Below are 22,937 nucleotides of genomic sequence, written 5' to 3'. Positions count from 1 at the left end.
AATGGAAAGCTTCCTTTGAAAAGCTTGCTAAGTAAGCTTTCTCTGAATAGCTCAGAAGGCCCACAAACTTGGGAAGCAACTTTTAATACGCTTCGGAGCTTTTTTAATAAGCTTGGAAGCTTCTTCCAATAAGCGTAGACGCTTCCAAGAGGCTTGGAAGCTTTCTCCAAAGCTTGTATTTTTTTTTTTTTTTCAAAGAGCTTGGGATCTTATTCCAAGAAGCTTGGAAGCGAAGCATCCTCAAGAAGCTTGGAAGCATCCTCCAAGAAGCTTGGAAGCTTCCTTTAAGAAGCTTGAAAGCTTCCTCCAGAAAACTTTAAGAAGCTTGGAACCTTGCTCCAGACAACTTGGAAGCTTCGTCCAAGAAGCTTGGAAACTTCGTCCAAGAAGTTTGGAAGCTTCGTCCAAGAAGCTTGGAAGCTTCTTCCGAGAAGCTTGGAAGCTTCCTCCGAGAAGCTTGGAAGCTAACTCCGAGAAGCTTGGAAGCTTCCTCCGAGAAGCTTGGAAGCTTCCTCCGAGAAGCTTGGAAGCTTCCTCCGAGAAGCTTGGAAGCTTCCTCCGAGAAGCTTGGAAGCTTCCTCCGAGAAGCTTGGAAGCTTCCTCCGAGATGCTTGGAAGCTTGCTCCGAGATGCTTGGAAGCTTCCTCCGAGAAGCTTGGAAGCTTCCTCCGAGAAGCTTGGAAGCTTCCTCCGAGAAGCTTGGAAGCTTCCTCCGAGAAGCTTGGAAGCTTCCTCCGAGAAGCTTGGAAGCTTCCTCCGAGAAGCTTGGAAGCTTCCTCCGAGAAGCTTGGAAGCTTCCTCCGAGAAGCTTGGAAGCTTCCTCCGAGAAGCTTGGAAGCTTCCTCCGAGAAGCTTGGAAGCTAACTCCGAGAAGCTTGGAAGCTTCCTCCGAGAAGCTTGGAAGCTTCCTCCGAGAAGCTTGGAAGCTTCCTCCGAGAAGCTTGGAAGCTTCCTCCGAGAAGCTTGGAAGCTTCCTCCGAGAAGCTTGGAAGCTTCCTCCGAGAAGCTTGGAAGCTTCCTCCGAGAAGCTTGGAAGCTTCCTCCGAGAAGCTTGGAAGCTTCTTCCGAGAAGCTTGGAAGCTTCTTCCGAGAAGCTTGGAAGCTTCTTCCGAGAAGCTTGGAAGCTTCTTCCGAGAAGCTTGGAAGCTTCTTCCGAGAAGCTTGGAAGCTTCTTCCGAGAAGCTTGGAAGCTTCTTCCGAGAAGCTTGGAAGCTTCTTCCGAGAAGCTTGGAAGCTTCTTCCGAGAAGCTTGGAAGCTTCTTCCGAGAAGCTTGGAAGCTTCTTCCGAGAAGCTTCTTCCGAGAAGCTTGGAAGCTTCTTCCGAGAAGCTTGGAAGCTTCTTCCGAGAAGCTTGGAAGCTTCTTCCGAGAAGCTTGGAAGCTTCTTCCGAGAAGCTTGGAAGCTTCTTCCGAGAAGCTTGGAAGCTTCTTCCGAGAAGCTTGGAAGCTTTTTCCAAGAAGCTCGGAAGCTTTTTCCAAGAAGCTCGGAAGCTTCCTCCAAGAAGCTTGGAAGCATCCTCCAAGAAGCTTTGAAGCGTCGTCTATGTAGCTTGGAAGCTTCTTTCAAGACGCTTGGAAGCTTTTCCAAGCTTTTTTTCAATAAGCTTGAAAGTTTGGAAGCTTACTCCAAAAAGCTTGGAAGCTTTAGAGCTTCCTGAAACAAATTTTAGCGTTTCGTCAAGATATTTCCGCTGGGCTTTTTGAGGATTTTTTCTATGAGCTGAACAGAAATCTTCTCGAAATTTAGCTAAAACTTCATCCACGGATTTTTGAAGAAATTTTTCCAAATATAACTCAGTGTTAATTTCAGAAGAGTAAAAATTTTAAATTTGAGAATCAAACTTAGGCTTTTTGTAAATCCTCAAATAAAGTATTTCAAAATAGAAATCAAGTTGATTCATATTGGAACCTGTAGAATTTGGTCTAAGGAATATGTAGGATCGATAATGTAAATGTGTTTACTTTTCTGTCATAAGTCCTTTTGAATAAGCTGCCGTGAATGAAAATCATACGTATGGGAAACACCCAGAACTATTTTTGGGAGATACAATTAGTTCAATAAATTACAACAATTTGGCCCACTCTCTGGATGCATTAATTGTCAGAAGAATTTCCCATCTGGAATGCCCACATCAACCTAAATTCGCCGGCTCGAGGGCACTCGGCCGAAAACGACCAAACCGTAAATCGTAAACAAATACAATTGAAATTTAATTGCCTCCCCGAATTGGCTGGGAAGAACAAAGCCACAATCATATCCGATCAAGGCGATCAATCGATCGAGATAACCACTCATTTTCACCTGTCTGATTCGTTCAGCCCCTCCCCATCGCCCCCCTCTGGAACAAGAAGTGAATTCCCAATTGCTCATTGTTTTCCCTCGGTGTGGTCGTACGTTTCGTATGGGAATGTGAGCAATGAGCGTGAAATCAAACGGTTTCGAGCTTCGTGCCAAAAAAGCGTAGCATGGTAAGAATCTAGCTTTCAGACCGCATCTCGGATGGACCCATCTCTATTGCAGACCCATATATCTGCAGTAGGGCGCGGCTTGTTTTTCGAAATTTCGTGTGCTTAGTTCATCTATCTATTTATATATTTTAATAAAAATGGAATGGTGTTCGTATGTCACGAAATTGCTTTAGAACGGGTTATCGGATTTGCATAACTCTTTCACAGTTACATTCATCCTTGACTCAGTTTAGGAAAGTCTCCGAAATAGTTGGAACATCTGGAGAAAAATAGTTTGTCATTTTGTATGGGAAATTGCATGCATTTATTAACAGCCTACTTGATGCCAAGACAAAGATTGCCGGGACTAGGAGAAAAATACTAAATTTCGATAATAAATCTTCGAGCTGTTTAGTGGAATACCTATAAGTAAATGAAAAACCGAATTTAGTACTACACCATTTAATTCCACTATAGCTTGTATCTTTTACAGATACGCATATTTCGACCTCAACTGTAAGGCCGTCTTCAGTGTCGTGTAGTTGAGTCTAGTACACGACACTGAAGACGAACTAACATTTGAGGTCGAAGTACGCGTATCTGTCCAAAGATACAAACTATAGTGGAATTAAATGGTATAGTACTAAATACGATTTTTCATCTACTTACTGAATTTCGACGAGTCAAATATTTCTTTTACATTATTTTAAAACAATTCAAGTAACTCCAAAAGTACGTAAAACAAGAATTGGAATCAGTTGACTACTTATAAAGTTATGTTCAAAAAAAAAATTGTTTTTGTTTTAAATGAGGAACAATGCGGACGAAACAAAAACTACTACAGTCATCTCTCCCTTACTCGATATTGAAGGGACCATCGAGTTAGGGAGGTATCGAGTTACAGAACACAAAAGCAGTGCAACTGCGTTCCAAGGGACCATCGAGTTAGCCATAGAAATCAACTTCTACTATGGTTTTCTAACTCGATATCGAGATACGGAATATCGAGTAAGGGAGAGTTAACTGTATTTAAAAATATTAGTTACAATTTTAGACAAATTTCATTTTCTAAAAGTATTTAACAAATTCAAGTGTGAAGAAAATGGTGCTGATGGATTCAAAATTATTTGAAAAGTAACAAAGTCATGTAAACTTCATGAAGGTCATATTTTAAAACTTAAAAATTCATATTTAGGTCTAAATCTTAATATTTTTGGCTCAAACTTTGAGGTGTCTCCTTTTATGTGATCCGGGTTCAGAAGAACACACGAAGTTATGGTTCTGAGAACATTCGAAAAATAAGCCGCACCCTAATCTCCAGCCTACTCGTAGATCAAGTTCCCGCTTTTCATTAAGACCTGTACAGAGAGCAGTAGCGGTTAGTATAGTAAAATGATTGGCAATTTCTTCGGTTGGCTTCGGCTCGCATCTGCAAATTCCAAAAAATCTAGGACAAACCACAGTACGTACGCGTATGTAATCGAAATAAAGGCAGTATTGTGGCAGGCCCCAGAGATGGAGTTCTTTCTGAGGGGCACACGCGAAGTAATAAATGATAATAATGGTGGCGCAGATGCAACTGTTGCTCTTCTCTCGGGCTGTTCATCATTTAATGGTAATTTGATAGAAAATTTAAATGGTGAGCATTTGCGGTTGGAGGCGGTTTCTTTTGTGTTCTCGTTCACACACATATTTAGCCGTGGATAGATTGTCCATGTGAAATGGCAAAAAACAGGCTAACGGTTTTGCATGAGGCACTGTCTCTACTGGTTTATGGTTTTGTTTTAATGGCCTGAGTGAAGTAAATGCGATTCTTTTGGTTAATAAGCTTATAGCACCTAATTTGGGGTGAATGGCTCTGAGTTGCAAATGCAAGACGATTTGAAATACTACATCTTAATTGTATGACATAAAATGATTTTTTTTTTGTAATTATTTTTCTTCGCACTATTTCACAAAACATTTCTAATTATAATGGCATAAGTTAGATCAGCCCTAGTCTTAACAATAAGATTATATGAAAATAAATATGAAACTCTACCAGTTCATTGGAACTATGGTCGTCTTCAGCTTCGTGCAGTAGATTCAACTTGAAGAAATCCATCTGATCACATTCACTGAGTTCATTAATAGTCCAGAATTTAATAATTTCAGCTGAATTTCAAAGACTGTTAATGAAAGTTGAAGCACCAAGGATGATTACACAGCAAAAATTTGACTGTGTAACTTGAAAATACGAAATTTAGAACCAACAACAGACCAAATAAGAACAAAAAAAAAAGATCAAGACCAAAAAGATCAAACTGGAAGAATAAGAGAACGAAAAGGATACAAGAAAACCAGGGGCGTCATGTAACCTCGCTTTTTACCTGTTCTACGACACAAAAAATATGATATTTTAGAAAATTTGCAATCTAATGAAAAAGACAAATGATTGAAATCAATCATTCAAACTATTTTCTATTGAGTACATGCGCATTAGTTGTGGAATTTATATTTGTAGAACAGGTAGATTTGAGATTAGGGAATCGCTAGTGAAGAAAACGAAAAGAAACTTATCAGGAACTAGAAGATGAGAGTTTGATTCCTTATCACCAGACCACATTTCTCTTTTTTTAATTCCTCGACATTATGATGTATCACTGCTCGTATTACTGTGTATATTCCATGATTCACCCCAGGAATCCCAGCAGAACTCATGTACTTGCCCAAAATTAATTCTAGATATTACCTTGCAGTCTTCTTCAGCGATTCATTTAGTGGTGGTTTTACGGACTTCCAAGGAAATTTCACCAAGAATTTCGTTTCGTGTCTAACCTTACAAAATACAACCTTACCTAACATAAACATAAATTACCTCAAAGATTGCAGCAGGAATAACTCCAGATTCCTTCAGAATATTTTCAAGAAATACTTCCCCAGAAAGGTCTTAGGACACTGCCTTGAAGATTCCCGTTTAGAACATCTTCAAGAACTCCAGAGAAATGTCGTTGAGAATTCCAAACAGAAATTTCTCTAAGGATACCGTCAGGAATTAATACCGGGATTTCTCCTAATATTCCTTTAGGAATTTCTTCGGAAATTCTCCGATACATTTGTCAAGAAAGTACGCAAGCAATTTTCCCATTCCCATTCCCATTCCAAGAATGTATCCAACATAATATTTGAGAATTTTCCAGAAGTTGGAGAAATATTACAAGAAAATACGGTAAGAATTTCTAAATAAACCCCTAAACTAACGTCTGAGGCAGGGGTTTTCAACCTTTTCGGCATACGGAGCACTTTTTGAAATAAATTTGTTGCGCGGAGCACCTGCTCTTCATCACCACTCCGTTTAAAATCCGGATTTTTTACACGCCACAACCGACCCTAAGATTCCTACGAAAATCGCGAAGAAATATTTTTGATTGTCAATATTTCATTCATTTTTACTTTTAACTTGTATAACTAGTAACAAACTCAACTAGAAGTCCTGGTGAAAGTTGTATTGCCACGGTGTAAAAAAAATATTTTCACACGAATGCGTCGCCATATTATACGAATACAACAATAAAAAAATCTTATAAACCGTTTTTAAGCTAATTCGTAGCATAGCATAGCATAGCATAGACTGACTGTACATGTCAATGGTTGCTACTCCGTGATTGATCGGAACTGGTAAGAATTGCACTACGATCCAAATGAATAAGGAATGGGAGTTTCCGCTTACTCTCGAAGTGCAATTTTAGCAGATCTAATATTATTGATCAATAACGGCGCCGGCCAAGTCCTTACAGTCAGTTGAGATGGGGAAGGAATGTTAGGGTGTAATGATTGTTGCTTCTAGAGACCGAGAATACCTCTGCATCTCCACAATCACCACGGGAAGGGTGTTTATTAGTGAGGGAGGAAAAGATCTGGGAGTCACCTCTGGTCGGTGATGCGATCCATGGACAAGGGGGAAATATACGACTTGTATTTAAAGCTAGTTTTGTATTTTTGTCTCGAGAAGTTTTTGGAAAAATACGTCAACATCTATAATGTCGAACAATTCAAAAGACGTTTTTATTAATGACGAAAACTGAAAATTACATGTATATATTTTAACTTATATGAAACAGGAATAATGCCGACACTTGTAGTGACGAACCATACATAGTTTGTTTGAAAATTACATATGAGTATTACTGTGCATTTTGTTTCGATATGGTAGAAGTTTTAGAAAATACGTCAACATTCACAATGTCGAACAATTCAAAAGATTTTTTTTAATAATGTCAAAAAGAGAAAAATATATGTGTATTCAAATTGTATAAGAAAAAAGCATAATGCCGACACATATAGTGACGAACCATACAAAGTTTGTTTTAATATTGCATAAAAGTTACGCTTTCAAGAAAATATGTGTTAACATAAGCATGAAACGAACTCACCAGTTGGTAATCCATTCTCGACTGAACACAAAACTGACACTGATAGCAAAACTTCTTGACGTCCCGAAAATAAACCGTCTTGCTTGGGCCTTCCCAAATACGTACCCAGCAAGACGCTCCAAAACAGGTGAAAAAAAAAAAATCTCCGGCGACGAAAACACGCGCGAATCCGTCAGCAAAATCAATCGGACGACGCAAAACCGAACTGTCCTGCTTGGGCTTTATGAAGCACTACCCAGCAAGACGCTCCAAAACAGGGGGAAAAAATTCTCCGGCAACGAAAACGCGCGAATCCGTCGGCAAAATCAATCGGACGACGCAAAACCGAACTGTCCTGCTTGGGCTTTACTAAGCACTCTATAAACCGTTTTTAAGCTAATTCGTGACATACAAAGACCATTTCATTTTTATTTATATAGATCCAAAAATATATATTTTATTTAATTGAGCAATTTTATTTATTTCAGTCTTTGACAATTAGGCAATCTAAATCTAACTACATTTAGTTTTTCGTCAAATATTTCAAAATTTAAGGCTTGAAAACGGCTGTATTGCTTAGGTAAAGGAAATTTTACAAATTATGTTTTGAGGTCGAACAATTGAACGAGTTTCTGAGGCGAAATATTTGTTTATGCTTTTACAGTTAACTCTCCCTTACTCGATATTCTGTATCTCGATATCGAGTTGGAGAACCATACTAAAAGTTGGTTTTCATGGTTAACTCGATGGTCCCTTGGATCGCAGTTGCACTGGTTTTGTGTTCTGTAACTCGATACCTCCCTAACTCTATGATCCCTTTAATACCGAGTTAGGGAGAGTTGACTGTATTAATGTGTTTGAATGGGTTAATCAAGTTTTCAACACTTATTATTTGATACTTATTATTTTGATAAAACTCATGAAATATTCCTAATTTTGTATTACCTTATAAAATTGCATGTAACTCAGATTTTTCAATGAAGGTCTCCTCACAAAACTTCCACACCCTGAAAGTTTCAAAACATTGTGTCGGGAAAAATTGTATTTCTTCAACTTAAAGGGGAATTGTCCACACTTAATTTAAGCAAACCCAATTTGGCATCTAAGACTGCCCTTTACAAAATTTAGGGAAAATTTCCGCCAACAGAATATTTTCAATCTTCCAATCACAAAAAAACCATCATTATAAGGTCGAAGAAGAATTAAAACCACCTCTAAATTTTACAGTACACAAATCTAGAGACCAAAACAGTAGTGTTGAATGAAAATTCTATGGATTGGTAGTGGATTGGAACTGTCGCGGAGCACCTGCAAAGGCTTTGCGGCGCACCAAGAGCTCCACAGAGCACGATATGAAAACCGCTGCTATGAACTCCTACATGAACTCCTTGAGGAAATCTTAGAGGATTTACTTGCTAAATTGCTAAGATATCTGAAAACAGTTATAATAAAATCTCTGGATAATATCCAGCAAGATTTTCTGAAGAAATTTGGAATCATTGAAACGATTGCTCTACTAGCAACAGGTATGAACCTCTCAATGAGCTTTGAATAATCTACGTAGATTTTACTTGAGACATTACCAGGCGTTGCAGAATTCGCTCTCATTTGAGAATGAAGCACGATCAAAGCAAGCAAAGAAAAACATCCCATCTGTTGCGGTCCACGATCGTCATTGTATCGCAAGGTGTAACAAGTCTGATAAATGGAAGCAGCGAGCGAGAGCCCCAACGAGAGAGCGATGATAAAATCCATTTTTCTCGCGTGTTTACCGTTGGGGATAGGTATTTTTCTTTACTGGCACGATAAACAATCCACGAACTTCCAATAACAACAGTGTCCCCCAGGCTTGGAGCATGTTTAGAGGGGTTTTATCATGCACTACTATCCCCCCAATCTGATCAAACTTGTAGCAGTATACGATAAACAGTCTCTCATAATGTGCAGCATGTTATGATAGTTACAGAGAGCGATACGTAAGCGATTCTCTCAATTTTCTCAGGATTCAATCCCTGGACATTACTTAAAAAAATGTTTGAAAGACCTTTTGGAGCTTAGGAGTCTTTGGATGAAACGCTAAAGAAAATTCTAGAGAAGTTTCAAGAAATCAAGGGTTGAATCTATTGAGGAATTACTAGAAGAGTTTTTAATAGATTTCTTCGAGTAATCCCTGGATGAATTGTTGAAACAATTCTTTGAGTAAACGTTGACGATTTTTTTAGGGAGTCCAATAACTGAAAGAATAACTGGAAAATCGGCGTATGAATTCTTGTAGAGTTGTTTGGAAATGCATATAAACGAATTTCTTCGAAAGTTCTTCAATGAACCTTTGTGGATTTGGAAACTCATTTAGCGTAACAACTGGATGAATCGGTGGAGCCATTAGTGTAAAATTATGTGAAGGAAATCTTGGGAGAGTCTCTGGGGAAATTCGGTGTAGCGTTGTAGCATTGGATTGCTCGAACATTTCCTGGAACAAATGTTGGAGAAGAACATCTTTGGAAAATCATTGGAAGCATTTCTGAAAGAATTGATGAAGGAATCTCTAGAGGAATTTCTGGAAGTATATCAGCAAATATCTCTGGAGATTTCAAAGCAGCTGAAGAAGATTTACTGCAGATTTTCCACCAGAATTCTAAGAAGAAAAGCCTGAAGAACTTGTGAAATAGTAGCGTAATCGTGTCCAAGGTTTCTCTGGAACATGTAAAATTTTGCACCAGGATTCACTGTAAGCTGAATTAAGAAAAAAAAAGTGACTTTACAGAGCATTTTGGTCAAAGTAGAGACTTCAGAGACCTTCCATTAATAGAGTTTTGTAGATAAAATAGTGACCAAGCCTTCAAGAAGGAACCTGCTACTAGCCCAGGATATTGAATTGAACGTATAATATGCATTGAAGGGTGCAGAGCTACTTGGGCACATGGGGGGTTTTTCTTGACCTAATTGTCTTAAACTTTGCAATAAGCAGCGCTGCAAGACGACGCATATTGTAGCCAAATATGAGCTTTGTAGCGTTCAAAAAATCCCACTACCAAAGTGAATCAAAAGCGCCAAGAATACGATCCAGCTCCCTTACTCAGTCAACTTACTTGCAATTTTACCAGCTTTACTACAGACATTAGTTGATAATTGATGTATGGTCTGCAAATAGAGTTATAATTCAACTTAAATTATCAAAATTTCTGCGATCAGCTATCACTGCCCATAACTGCATAACAGTCACATTCGACATTTTTGACATATTGGAGTTAATACCATGGAGAGTCATCAAATGATAAATACTTTCGATCTGAAATCGGAAATCTGTGGGATTGTTCTGGAAAATTCGAAAAAAATACCAAGGTGTTTTGTCTCATTGGTAACCATAACCGCATAACAGTCACATTGAGATTATAAATGAGCCTCGCCATGTAATAGCAATGAAATTTTTATCAGGATTATTTTCTGACTATTCACCTAGTACACGATATGAGTTGTACAAAATATCAGCCTCAAATAAGCTCTTTTGAGTTTCTGGTATTTTTTTTAGAAATTTTAGTCTCCTCCCATACTGCTATAAATTGCACACTTGGTATTGCAGTTACTCAATGCCTACTTTTGTCGAATGTTACAAATATGCAGTTATGGGCAGATCAGACATCAGACAAAATTAATTTATAAAATGTATCAACAAACTGTAAGATTTTTGAGACTTGATTAAGTTTCAGTGAGCCCATATTTAATGAATAGCATATATTTTTATTTTTGGAAACCTATCAAAATAATTGATCAACGTCACTCCGGAGTTGAAAACTTCACTTTTTGATTTTATAATTAAAAAAAAATGTAAAAAATTCCCTTTACATAATTCGGCAAACATCCAACCAGTAGAAAATATTTGGATAATAATCTTATTTATTCAACTGATCAACTTCATCCCATTTCACGGTATGTGGATTTCAACAAAATCATAAGTAGATAAAAAACCGAACTTAGTACTTTACCATTTAACCTTCGGGCTGTCGCGCTGTTGTACTTTGTACAACAGTTGTGATTTATATGCTATCATTTTGCAACAAAAATATCTATCGACACCAAACCAAAATGTATTCCTCAAGAATCTTCTTAAGAACAATACTCGACAGTTTTTTTTACAGTATGGCCCTTTATAATACGGTAAAATCAACAAATGTACATGGAAGTCGCATAATAATGAACGCACTATGTACGATTCGAGGAAACCACAGTTTGAAATCGTTTTATCTTAAAATCCAGATAATACAGAAACTTCGGGTCTTTATTAAAGTTGTTCTGGAGGTGAAGCGCTATCTGATGGTACTTCATTTAATTCGGAATTTGACTGCTAGGTGGCACTAGTGGGCATGGAAGTTTTACTTTTGTTTTGCAGATATTTCAGGATCCTGACTATTTAGAAGGATGTCGTCTTCGGCAAAGTTGTTTAGTAAGTTGAGGACTATTATTTTTCGAGCTAGTTGATTCAAAATGTTGCCACTAGGCGGCGCTAGTGAGCATTAAATTTTTGATTGCAGATATCTCAGGAGCCTGACCACTTAGAAAGATAGTGTCTTCGGCAAAGTAGTTCAGTATCTCAAGGGCTATCATTATTTGAGCCAAGAAATAGGGTATTTTGCCACCAGACGGCGCTAGTGAGCATGAAATTTTTGTTTTGCGGATACTTGCAGGATCTCGATTTTTTAGACAGGCAACTTCGGCAAAGTTGTTCAGAAGCTCAGGGACTATCATTATTTTGCATAATCTTAAACTTTAAAAAATAAACAAAGAAAGAATTTGAGCTACTGAACAACTCTGCCGAAGACAGCATCTTTCTAAGTGATCAGGCTCCTGAGATATTTGCGAAATAAATGTTTTATGCTCACTAGCGCCGCCTAGTGGCAAAATTTTGAATCAACTAGCTCAAACAATGATAGTCCTAAAGTTACCGAACAACTTTGCCGAAGACGTCATCTTTCTAAGTGGTCAGGATCATGAGATCTGAGAAACAAAAGTTTCATGCTCACTAGCGCCGCCTTGTGGCAAAATCCCGAATTTCTTGGCTATAATAATAATAGCCCTTAAGCTACTGAACAATTTTGCCGAAGACGTCATCTTTCTAAGTGGTCAGACTCCTGGGATATTCGCAAAACCAAGGGTGTTGTACAAAGTACAACGCGCGACTACTCGCGTTACAAAAATTCGCGCGACGACCGAAAGGTTAATTCCATTAGCGTTTGTATCCTTTGACAGATACGCGTATTTCGACCTCAACCGTAAAACCGTCTTCAGAGTCGTGTACTCGAGTCTCTCTCGAGTCGAGTCTAGTACACGACTCTGAAGACGGCCTTACAGTTGAGGTCGAATTACGCGTATTTGTCAAAGGATACAAACTCTGGTGGAATTAAACGGTGAAGTACTAAATGAGGTTTTTATCTACTACATCAGGTATTCCACTAAACAGCTCGAAGATTTATTATCAACAAAATCATTTCGGTAATTGAATGCTTATAATTTTGTCTACTTTGTTATCAACAAATTTCCAACGAATTTTCCTACGCGATAACATATTTGAAAAATAAAAAATAAATAAAAATATTTGGAAACCCTATCGAAAAGGAAATGAATCATCAACCTTTGGGCAGCAACAAACCTAATTTATCCATTTAGGAAGCAGGAATCAAAACACAATCAGTGAAAACGCCTACTCGTGATTCGGTGGTTCGATACCCAACGGCATTGTATTCCAACCAATAGAGCCAAGAACGAACATCGTAACCTGAAATTATACATATCTATATCGATTGTTCACCGGAACACGAGCACTCTTGTGTTGTCCGTGTCGACGAGGTTGCTCAATTTCAGCAGCAGCAGCATGGTGACACAAATCCCATTCTGGGCCATTTCCTGGCTTTCCTGGCCAGATCCGATAAGAGTGCGGTCGTCTATCTTCCAGGAGCCGTCGTTTGCGATCTTTATTTTATTACCCGTCCGAGGCAGGAGCTTCACGCGATGAAGACGATACTACGGCGATATTAATTTTCCAGGATATTTCATTAGGATTACGGTGATTTGATGCTTTGGTTGCGTTGGTTGGTTCTCCGGGCCGGGCCTCACCCTTTTCACGGGGTTTATTTTTCCCGTGCTTTTTCCGGGCGGGTGGTTTGGGGATATGGTGTATTGAAGGGGGTGTTGTATACTATCACCTACACTTACACTGCCAGACATGCTGCGTAGAAGAGAGAAAGCCGAACCCAATACGATATCCTTGAGAGCGAGAGGAGAACTTGGCAACAACTAGGAAGAACCATTCCCACAGTAGTGACAGAAGCGTTCAACTGTGTTGGGGCCGTACTACAAATCGTATTACGACTTGTAGTGTGTCTGATAAGTGCAGTGCTTCCAGCTTTGGTTTAAATTGAAAGATTTTTCCATAATAATAGTAAATCTTCGAGCTGTTTAGTGGACTACCTGTAAACAAATGGAAACCATTAGAGAATAATACCAAGGATTACTCTTGAAACTGTTTTATAAAGCATACCGTGTTTTTTTCCCACAGTTACTTCTGTTTTTTCTTAATTTACATGAGATTTTTGAATTCTTATAGTGATTCCTGTAGAATATCTTCAAGAATTCTAGAGCAATAGGATGATATTCAAAACAGAAAAGGCAACACATGGCTCTCTTTCAGTGGTAGTTTAAATGAAATCCTGAAGCAAAAAAATCAGAAAAATGATCAAAACACAAAAAAGTATCTATTCACATCACGCTTGATTTCTAATAACTACTTTTTTGATACAGTTTTTTTTTATTGCAAGTAATTAACGTTTTTGATTACGTTTCGACAGTTCTCGACTACCATTCTTCCATGCGCTTGTGTTGAAAGTTTAAGAAATTTGAGAATCAAGCGTAGCGCGATAAATGAATGGAATACGAACATCAGTGTCGCCACTCGACGGCCAGTGCGAGAAACTGAACTGTTCGAAAGGTTGTGATATACTTTTTGCGATGTAAACAGTCATTACTCCATTTCATCAGTAATTTTCCTAAGAGACGTCAATATTGAGTGATTCCTTAGACATTTCCACGATTTCTTCGGGTGAGTTTACAAATGACTAAATATTTCAAGAATAATTCTCTAGTACCTCACCCCTGATTCTCTAAGGACGTACTCCAGGATTCCTGTAGGTATTTTTGGGTTTTTATGGAACCGAATCTTATTCTTGACACTTTTGATTCCCTTGGGCAGTATTTTTTTAAAGCTAGTGAGCTCATATTTGACCACGAAGTGCGTCGTTTTGAAGTGGTTCTCAATGCAAAGTTTCAGAAAATTCGGTCGAGAAAAACCACCCATGCCAAAGTGAATCATGGAAGTGTTCAAGTAGCTCTGCACCTATCTGCGGTTCAACCAGTATTTCTCAGAAACCTATGCAGAAGATCATCATAGTGAACAAACTATTTCACCAGAGATGTCATCATTTCAAATGAACACGCCTCAAAATGCGACTGAATCGAAGCTGCCGAAGAGATTCACCAGCACTTCTTATGGAAAAGCTGCCGAAGAGAATGAGGCTGCCGACAATAGTCACACTGACAAAAACAAGTCTGTCGGTGTGAATCGATAGAGGATTGAGCAGCGCATAGATGTAAATAGACAAACACGTAATTTGTCAGCTGATGTCCGAGAAAATAACAACAGAAGCGCCGCATCGGCTCAGACTACCGATAATACGTAAGTTTTCCTATTTCTCCAAAGAACTCATCTATTGATTCTTTAACGTCCCTAAGAAATTCCTCCATGAAGTTCAAGATACCTTCAAGAATTCAACCTGGAATTTTTGAAGGAAAACCCTAGAAGTTACTCCAGAGACTACTACTTCAGGATTTTTTCAAAGATTCTTTTTTTCAAGAGAATGCTGGAGTTCATCCAGTGATTCCTTGATCGATTTTGCTAGGATTACATCCTAAATTTCCGTTTAAGGGTTGTCTTCCCTGATTTCTCTAAGGATACATTTGGAAATCACTTCAGAGATTTCTCCTGACTTCTGTGCAGCTTTCTTGAAATATTTCCCAAAAATTGTCCAAGATTTTTTTCCTGGGATGCCTCCATGCATTTGTTAAGGACATGCCGTAAGACATTCTTGGAGGAATCCCTGAAACAAATCTGGAAAGTAAATATCGCTAAAATAAATCCTATGATAATCTCTGATACAACTCTGATACTACAAGAAATCACTGATGAACACTTGCGAGGATCTCTAAAGAACAAGCTTCTTTTTTTACCTTCTAAGGAAATTTAAAGGTTTTTCTAAATTAATTCAAAAAAAATTTTTTTTTTTCAAAAGATCAATCCATGGAAATTTTTTTACCGGATTTTCCAGAGGCATTCCTTCAAAAATATTGGTCGGAATATTTGCTGGTGTGAAACCCCCAAATAAAATTTTAATGGATCTATAGAGATTACGATTGAAAAATTTAGCGAGAATGGTTTGTAGGAACTGCAGGAATAACTTATGGATGAAAAGTTGGAGAAACTTCTAGATATATTTCTGGAGGTATCTGGCCGAATTTTTTGAAAAGTTCCTGGAAGAGCTCTCAACAGATTTCCAGGAATCAACTCTGGAAGAATTTTGTAGCAATTCCTGAGAAAAAACGCAGATGTATTCACGAAGGAATGCATATAAAAATGGCTGAAAAATAGGAGACAAATCGACGTAGAAGCTCGTAGAGGAATTCTTGTAGGGATTCATGTAAGAACATTTAACAAATTTCTTCAAAAAGTCTACAGGGTTTTCTTGATAGAACTGCAATACAGTGCCCTTTAGATTTTGACACGGTACGATTTTGGCATAGTTCAATTTTGGCAAGGGGCGATCCATTAATTGCGTTAGACAATTTTCGGGGTTTTGTCAATGTGAAATTTGTGCTTAAATTGACAACTTTTAAATTTTGAAAACAGTGAATGATTAATGAACCTATAAATCTTCAATTTCCGAAAAAAATATGTATAATCGTTAGAATTTTTCTCCATAATAATTCAGTTTTTTGATAGACCGTTTAGAGATTCGTTATGTGAAAACCCAAATTTTATTAGTTAATTTGCTCAACATTATTTAGATTACCGTCGTGCGGGGTGACATTGGTCCATAAGGGTGACTCGCCCTCAGTGAACAAACCGTTTGATTCTCCCCCCCATGGTCTTGCTCAACCAGCAAGCGAAAACAGCGAAGCAAACAAAACAAACTGCCATGCGTCTCCATCATATTGCAGAGAATGTTCATTTCAGCCGTGCACTCTTTCTTGTGCACGAAAATAGCGTGTATGGACACAGCAGGAATGTGCACTTGTATTGACATTTCTAGAGCAACAGTGGCGTTGTATAGGTAAAATCTGGTTCACTCCAATTTGTGCACCCGAGAGAGAAATTGCCCATGACGCTCCGCTTGGTTTGTAAGAATTGAGAAAGCGCGCGCAACTGGCGTCACGACGTCTGCTGTTGGAAGAGAAAGCGTCAACGCCATACCTCGCGTAACAGTTCTAAAGGGCCAATGATCAAATTGTAAACAAATCGGGTTTTGATACCATTCGATAGCATCTCCCAACACCCACAAACTATGCAAACATTGTCAACATAATCATAAAACTTACCGTTATAAACTCGGTTTTCAAAACGGCCAATAACCGCTTTTTTTCCAAATCATTCATTGGCCCCCACTCGAAAAGGCCAATGATTGGTTCTCGCTCCATCAAGAGGGCCTACAATCGGAAAATTTCGCAAACTGTCATTGGCCTTAGCATGGTGAGAGGCCAATGATTCTCTCTTGCTCATTCATTGACAACCGAAAAGGCCTAGCCTTGGGCCAAGCACGCTAATAAAATTCTATTTTAACCAATAAAAAAGGCCCATGCCTTGATGAAAATCGAAAATGGGCCAAGCATTTAAACTTATCATTTTTTCCACATTTTTGTCAGTTTTCAGAATAAAATCAATTATTAGCGTGTAGTAATAGTAATTCGTCACTCAACTAGCAAGAAATCACATTGATTGAATTGAATACTGAAAAATAGGAATTGAAAATGTGGTGAATAATATTCAAATCGAATTTTCTCAGAGTCAACGATCTGAGGATTGGCCCTTTTGAATTGTTACGCGAGATACATGCTTTGTGTGTATGTATGTTGCATGGAGCTTCCAGGTGTCGCGCGAAAGAAGGCGCAATATTGATTTGAACCAATAAATACTAGATGTTATAAACATATTAGACAAATTGATTATGTTTTATCTTATTAAATACACAAAATTCATGTGGCTTTGAATTGATTTATAAACTATGTGTGAATATAGTTTTTCTTGCTCAACAGACCGACAACTGATAAATTGCGGCGGGCGTAAAATGGGTGTCAGCGTTCAACAGTCAGTCATCATTTCACTTGAAAGCTTTGATGTATCCACAAAAGTATACAAAGAGATGTACCAGCGCTGGACATCGTCAGAAAGCCAAGATATCGTGATACAATTGACAAGCTGTAAATAATAAGAATTATTATATAGAATAACAACGTTAGGAATAATGGAGATTCGGAATTTTGCGAAAGCCACGAAATCCACGGAATTTATCCTTCATCGCGAAACTTGGAAAATAACGCGTAAATAGTTGAATTCTGAAGGTTTATATGAAAATCTCAGAAAAGTTCAGATTTTTGCTCATAAGAATGGTTTATTTATTTGTAAGCCGAGTTTCATATAAAAAAATGTGCTAATCGTTTAGTTTCAAGTTAAACGTCTTTCTTCTTGCTTTAAATTTGATAATATATGATATTAAACTTATTATCTCAGTTCGCAAAATACGAAAAATGCTTGAAATTTACGCATATAAAGGTCATTTTTACTGTAAATATACATTTTTATGTCAAATATTATCAAACTATGGGACCGCGATTAATACGCAATTTTTTTCTTTCATCGCCTTGGTATCAGCGAAATTTTGAGAATTTTCCTTTTCCCTAAACATTGTATATTGGAATCATCCAAAATTCTTAAAACTTACAACTAGTGATTGAAACGAAGAAAACAAACGTCCAATAAGCAACAAATATAATAGCTTCCAGACACTTCAAGATTGGAAGTATTGGAGTATTGGAAATTACATTTTAAGCTGAAATACATTAAAAAAAATCAATTGAAAAATTCGTATAATTCAAAATAAACGGTTTGTGCGAGTCAGTGCACAGGTAATCAAATTCATCACGGGACGCCTCTGCTTACAATTAACCTAAATTTACAATAATGGTTGGATTGAGTAAGCATTTTTGGTACTCTGGAAGGAATCACTGGAATACCGTTAAAAACTCTCATGAGTCCAGTGGGATTGCTGAGTTTCTTATTCAACTTTAGTATTTTATTCGAATAAATGTTGAGATTTTTAAGGGAATTGTAGTAATTACGTTAGCAATTGTTTGAATTCAATGGCGATTATCTCTGAATCACCAAGGTTCATATCGAAATAATAAAATGCTTACTGGTACCACGAATATTTTTATTAGAATCCAGTAGGTAAATAGGGAGTCGATGCCGGTTATGGACCCTTTGCGTATTATGGACCCCCTACAGAAAAACATAGAATTAACACTCAAAGCAACTTTATTCCTATGAAAATCCACCGGGGGAACTTCGACTACATTGTTAGTCAGCAGTTTCTGGCAAAATTTTTGGTTTGAGACGCATAAATACAGATATCTGAACAGTTTTGTAAATAATACGCATTTCCATGTGGGTCCATAATAGGCTCGTCGGCAGCGAGCCGGATTACATGGGAATCAAATGGAGGGTTCATAAAACGCAACGTCAAATTTGTAAACAATCCTATTATGAACCCCGGGAGGGTCTAGAATGAATTTCAGCTACTAAGGGGTCCATTACTAGCATTGAAACCCTATTTAGCAACATTCAAAAAGTTTCTATTAGAATTATAGGTTTCTTCTGAAATCCCAATGAAACTGAAAATAAATGGAATCCTGTTCCGGAAGTAAATTCCAATTCCGGAAGTGTTTACAAGAATTCCAAAGATTCAGGTCAGAATTTGCTGAAATCCCAGCGAAATCTCATGGATTCTTACAGAAATACTGTCTCAAAGATACACGAATAATTTCAAAATATTGATAACCGGATCAATACCGGATTTTTTATATGTATTTCCACAAGAATCCAAGAATGGCTTACAGAAATCCAGAATCATGATCAAATTCATAATGCCTGCCGGAATCCCAGATTTCCTACAGGGATTCCGGAATTCCAATAGATACCAGAGAATCTAAGATGGCAGAATTATCACGAAAAATAAAATCAGAATTTCCATATAAATGTCTCAATTTTTAAAGACATCCAAGGATTATTAGGAAACAACATAATTATCGTAACGCCAGAATTCACGCGGGAAAAAAAATATCCCACGGTAATCTTATCAGAAAGTTTGAAATCTCAAAATACCTTTCGAAATATCTATAGTTTTAAATTGTTTCCTTGACCTTAGAAATTGTATAATCGACAGTCTTGTGTTGAGTAGAAATGAAAAAAAAAATCTAAATAGGGATTGTCCATAAATGATGTGGCATTTTTTTGCTAATTTTTGACACCGCCTCCCTTATCGCAGCCTATTTTTCCATACCCAATACATGGTTCGTCACAAAAACGTAGACTCCCCCTAAAACGCCACGTCATTTATGGACAGTCCCACACTAAATACTAAAATATCAAAACTGACATCGTTTTCTCATGATTTTTACTTAAATTTATAATTATTCAATTCAGTTCGACAATCTCAGAGTATGAATAGCAACCTCTGAAGCTAACTACCAGTAACTTTGTATGTTCGAAAGGTGTAGTGAAGTAGCATTTGTAGGTGTAGTGAATGTAGCATTTTTACTACAGAGAATGTAGTAAACTCAACTTTACTACATTTTATTTATACCGTCCAATATTTTTGACAATAAAAAAACAACTAAACCCATTCCGACAACAACAATTTCAATATCAGGTCAAGAAAGATAAATATCAAATGAAGCCCACAGGATCAATCAAACAAACTAAATTCAGATATTGCATAACAAATTAAGTGATCAGACACCGGTTTTAAGTTTTTGCTATATTTTTTTAATGTGAACTGTAAAAGCTGTGTTGGAGCAAATTTACCCACGAGCGCCAAAAAGGCTCATTTCTCGCACATTATCGAAAAACCGAAAAACAATACATCTCGCTGAATGTCTTATTCATCAGATTGGAGGTCTTTCTCTTGCTTCAGTGTGTAAAAACTAAACGATCCGCCTCAAAAGCCCAAGTTATTACGTAAAATCATAATGCATTTCTCCACGCAGTTTGCCCCAAGCTTTAAATCTTTGCGCGGCATATTTGAGTCATTTTTTTGTTAACAGTACCTATAATACCATCAATAACGAAAGAAAAAACGCAGCTCCATAACGACTTACCTTGAATGATTTCACTCTTGTGCCTCTCTTTCTCCGATTGGCGCAAATCAGTGCCGACTTTTCCCAGCCTCTGAATCTTTCCCTCGGCTGCGTCTTCAAGCAACAAGCTCTTCCAACAGCAGCAAATCGAAACACTGCACTTATATTGTATGATCTCTGATGCTTCGAAAACCGTAATCCAAACACCGAACAAAAAATCAATCACACAGTAGTTGATATGTTTCCTACATGGATGGAATCATTCCCGGAAAAATTTCTCCCAGTTGAACTTCGAATTCGGCATTCGTCACTTCTTCTCCATCACAAATTCAACAATCCTTGGTGGAGGGTTGTAACATTCAACTTGTATGCACAATTTTCCACTTTATTTTGCTCTTGCTGGGCTCTTTCACTTTTGTACAATCATTATAATTTCATTCATTTTAGTGTGCAATATATTCTTCTTTCCGACTCATTCACGGCACAAACACACAAGCGAAATCTCCTCACGCCAAAACATGCACACCAGAGCGAGAGAGAGAGATGATCGAAATTTGACGTTTCTAGTGCAAAATATTTCACCACTCTTGTTTTAGTAGGCGTTGCAGGACTACTGATCTATTCATTTGCACTTCGTAGATTAATCTCAGTAATCCATTCATGGAAAACTCGAATCACTTCCGAATCGATTGAACTTTGTCTTCCTGGTTGAACCCAATTGATTCAATCTTTTTGTTGTTTTCTTTGGTGGAACATCATTCATTCATCCCACCACAAAACACCAGTGCAAAAGGGGGCAATTCACCACACGTATACCTTCGCGAAATGCCACTTTCTGTATATTCCGCTAATGGAGGACTTTCACACACAGGAAAATTTAGGATATTTTCCGCCTTCCCCCGAGAGCCCGTTCAGGCAATTCTACTGCTCTAAAACATATTGGCACTTTTTCTTCCTTGAAGTCGAATTTTGCACCGAAAAGATTCCGTATCGAACTTAAAAAACACACGAAACCTTGACGCCCCGATAGTTGCAACTCACTTTCGAAACGCAGCAGTCGAACGGAAAAAAATATTCAATGTCTGCGCCTGCTGCTGGACTGTCAAAACTATTTTCACAAACGCGATTGCTTTGCTTCTCGGGCCGTAAAAGCACTGCTAGTACAAATACTCCCGTTCGTCTTTGCCACCCGACCGAATCGAATTTGGCCGCCGTGCACACTCACACACCGACGCCCAAACCCAACAATCCAAATACAAAATCGCGTCCGTCGTCCCGAACGAATACGAAGAAGGCCATGCATCCATCTATCCGTTGCAGCCGCAGCAGATCAACTTCTTCTTTCTCCTTCACCCCCATTCACCGCACAAACGCCCGTTCATTGAAAACGCAAGGCGCGCGGGGGTTGCACCAGTTACTAACACAATCACAAGAAAAACAAATCCGTGTGTATACACAAGAGACGCGAAAACGTACGCGAGGTGTCCCTGCACTAAAAACACGTCCAGCACCGACGAAAACTTCCTGCGAACTAAACGCGAAGCGAAAGAAGAACACACTCTTCACCAAGTTCACCACCTCAACTCAAGCAAAAACAACACGAAAAAAGGGGAATTCGTGCAGCAGGGGTGCCATCGTGGGCGATTTGCCGCAATTTACGAACAAACTCACCTCGTTCCTACACGGAGACGGAATTCAACTCAATTTTGGGTTGTTTCAACGCAATTCCGTAGTTGAGCCCAATAACTCAATTTTGGCTAAATTTCCAAGGTCCCCACTAGGTAGTTTGGCTTTAATTCCATTAGAAAAATATACTCAATTTTGGGTTGATTTCAGTGTTGTGAAAAACTCAATTTCTCACAACTCACGCTTGAGATTTTTCATGCGTGAGTTGTCAATCATGCAACTCAGCAGTCAAAAAATCATGGATGAGTTGGCTCACCTTTTTAACTCATTGTCTCGTATTTCCACAGTTTACTCACACACGGCAAAAATTTCTTGTTAGTCTGGTAAAATTATGTTAATCCTTTCGAACGTAAACAACAACATTCGGGTTTCACGAGATTTTGCTGGGTTTTGCGACTGAATCATTTTTTACAGTTTGAGTTGATTGAGTTGATTTTGCATCAAAATCTCAAGCGTGAGATTTGCGAAGCAGATCTCTAATGAGTTTGCTCTCACGGGAGAGCGTATTGATTGATATTTTGAGTGAGAGTCTATCAACACTGGTTGATTTAACGCAAAATTGACTTCTTTCCACCCAAACATAAGAAAAGTTGCATTTATCCAAATTTGGCTTATTGGGCCAAAGTACCCCCATTGGGTAGATGCAGCTCTCTCTATTTTTGACAACATTCGTGTGGGAGAAAGAGAAAACCGAGAGATTTTGGGTTGAAACTATAATCGATATACTTAATTTTGGGTAAAGTAAACTCAAAAATTAGGTAAAAATATTTCTCCGTGTAAACCCACACCAGCTTTGGACACTGTTGAGCACGAGTTGTTGGAGTTCAACTATTTCGTGATATAATAATTATTAACGAACTTCAACAACCTATAATCACCAAAATAACTATTATTGTAAGTGTTATATTCCTTCCATGCACTAGAAAAGCTCATTGTGAATGAATGTTGCAACCTGGCATCA

At 38.0% G+C, this 22,937-nt stretch overlaps 1 protein-coding gene across 1 annotated transcript in view; it reads right to left on the bottom strand.

The window, feature by feature from the left end:
• LOC5571764 (phosphatidylinositol 4-kinase beta) overlaps positions 1-21,835 on the bottom strand; it is a 401,531-nt gene extending 379,696 nt beyond the window's left edge. Inside the window, exon 1 of the mRNA XM_021840061.1 lies at positions 20,312-21,835. The gene's annotated coding sequence lies outside the window, so the exon portion shown is untranslated. The remainder of the gene's footprint in view (positions 1-20,311) is intronic.
• Between the last annotated feature and the right edge of the window lie 1,102 nt (positions 21,836-22,937).

The sequence above is a fragment of the Aedes aegypti genome, chromosome 2 (assembly GCF_002204515.2).
Source record: "Aedes aegypti strain LVP_AGWG chromosome 2, AaegL5.0 Primary Assembly, whole genome shotgun sequence".
Lineage (NCBI taxonomy): Eukaryota > Metazoa > Arthropoda > Insecta > Diptera > Culicidae > Aedes > Aedes aegypti.
This window is presented reverse-complemented; position numbering and strand designations above follow the sequence as displayed.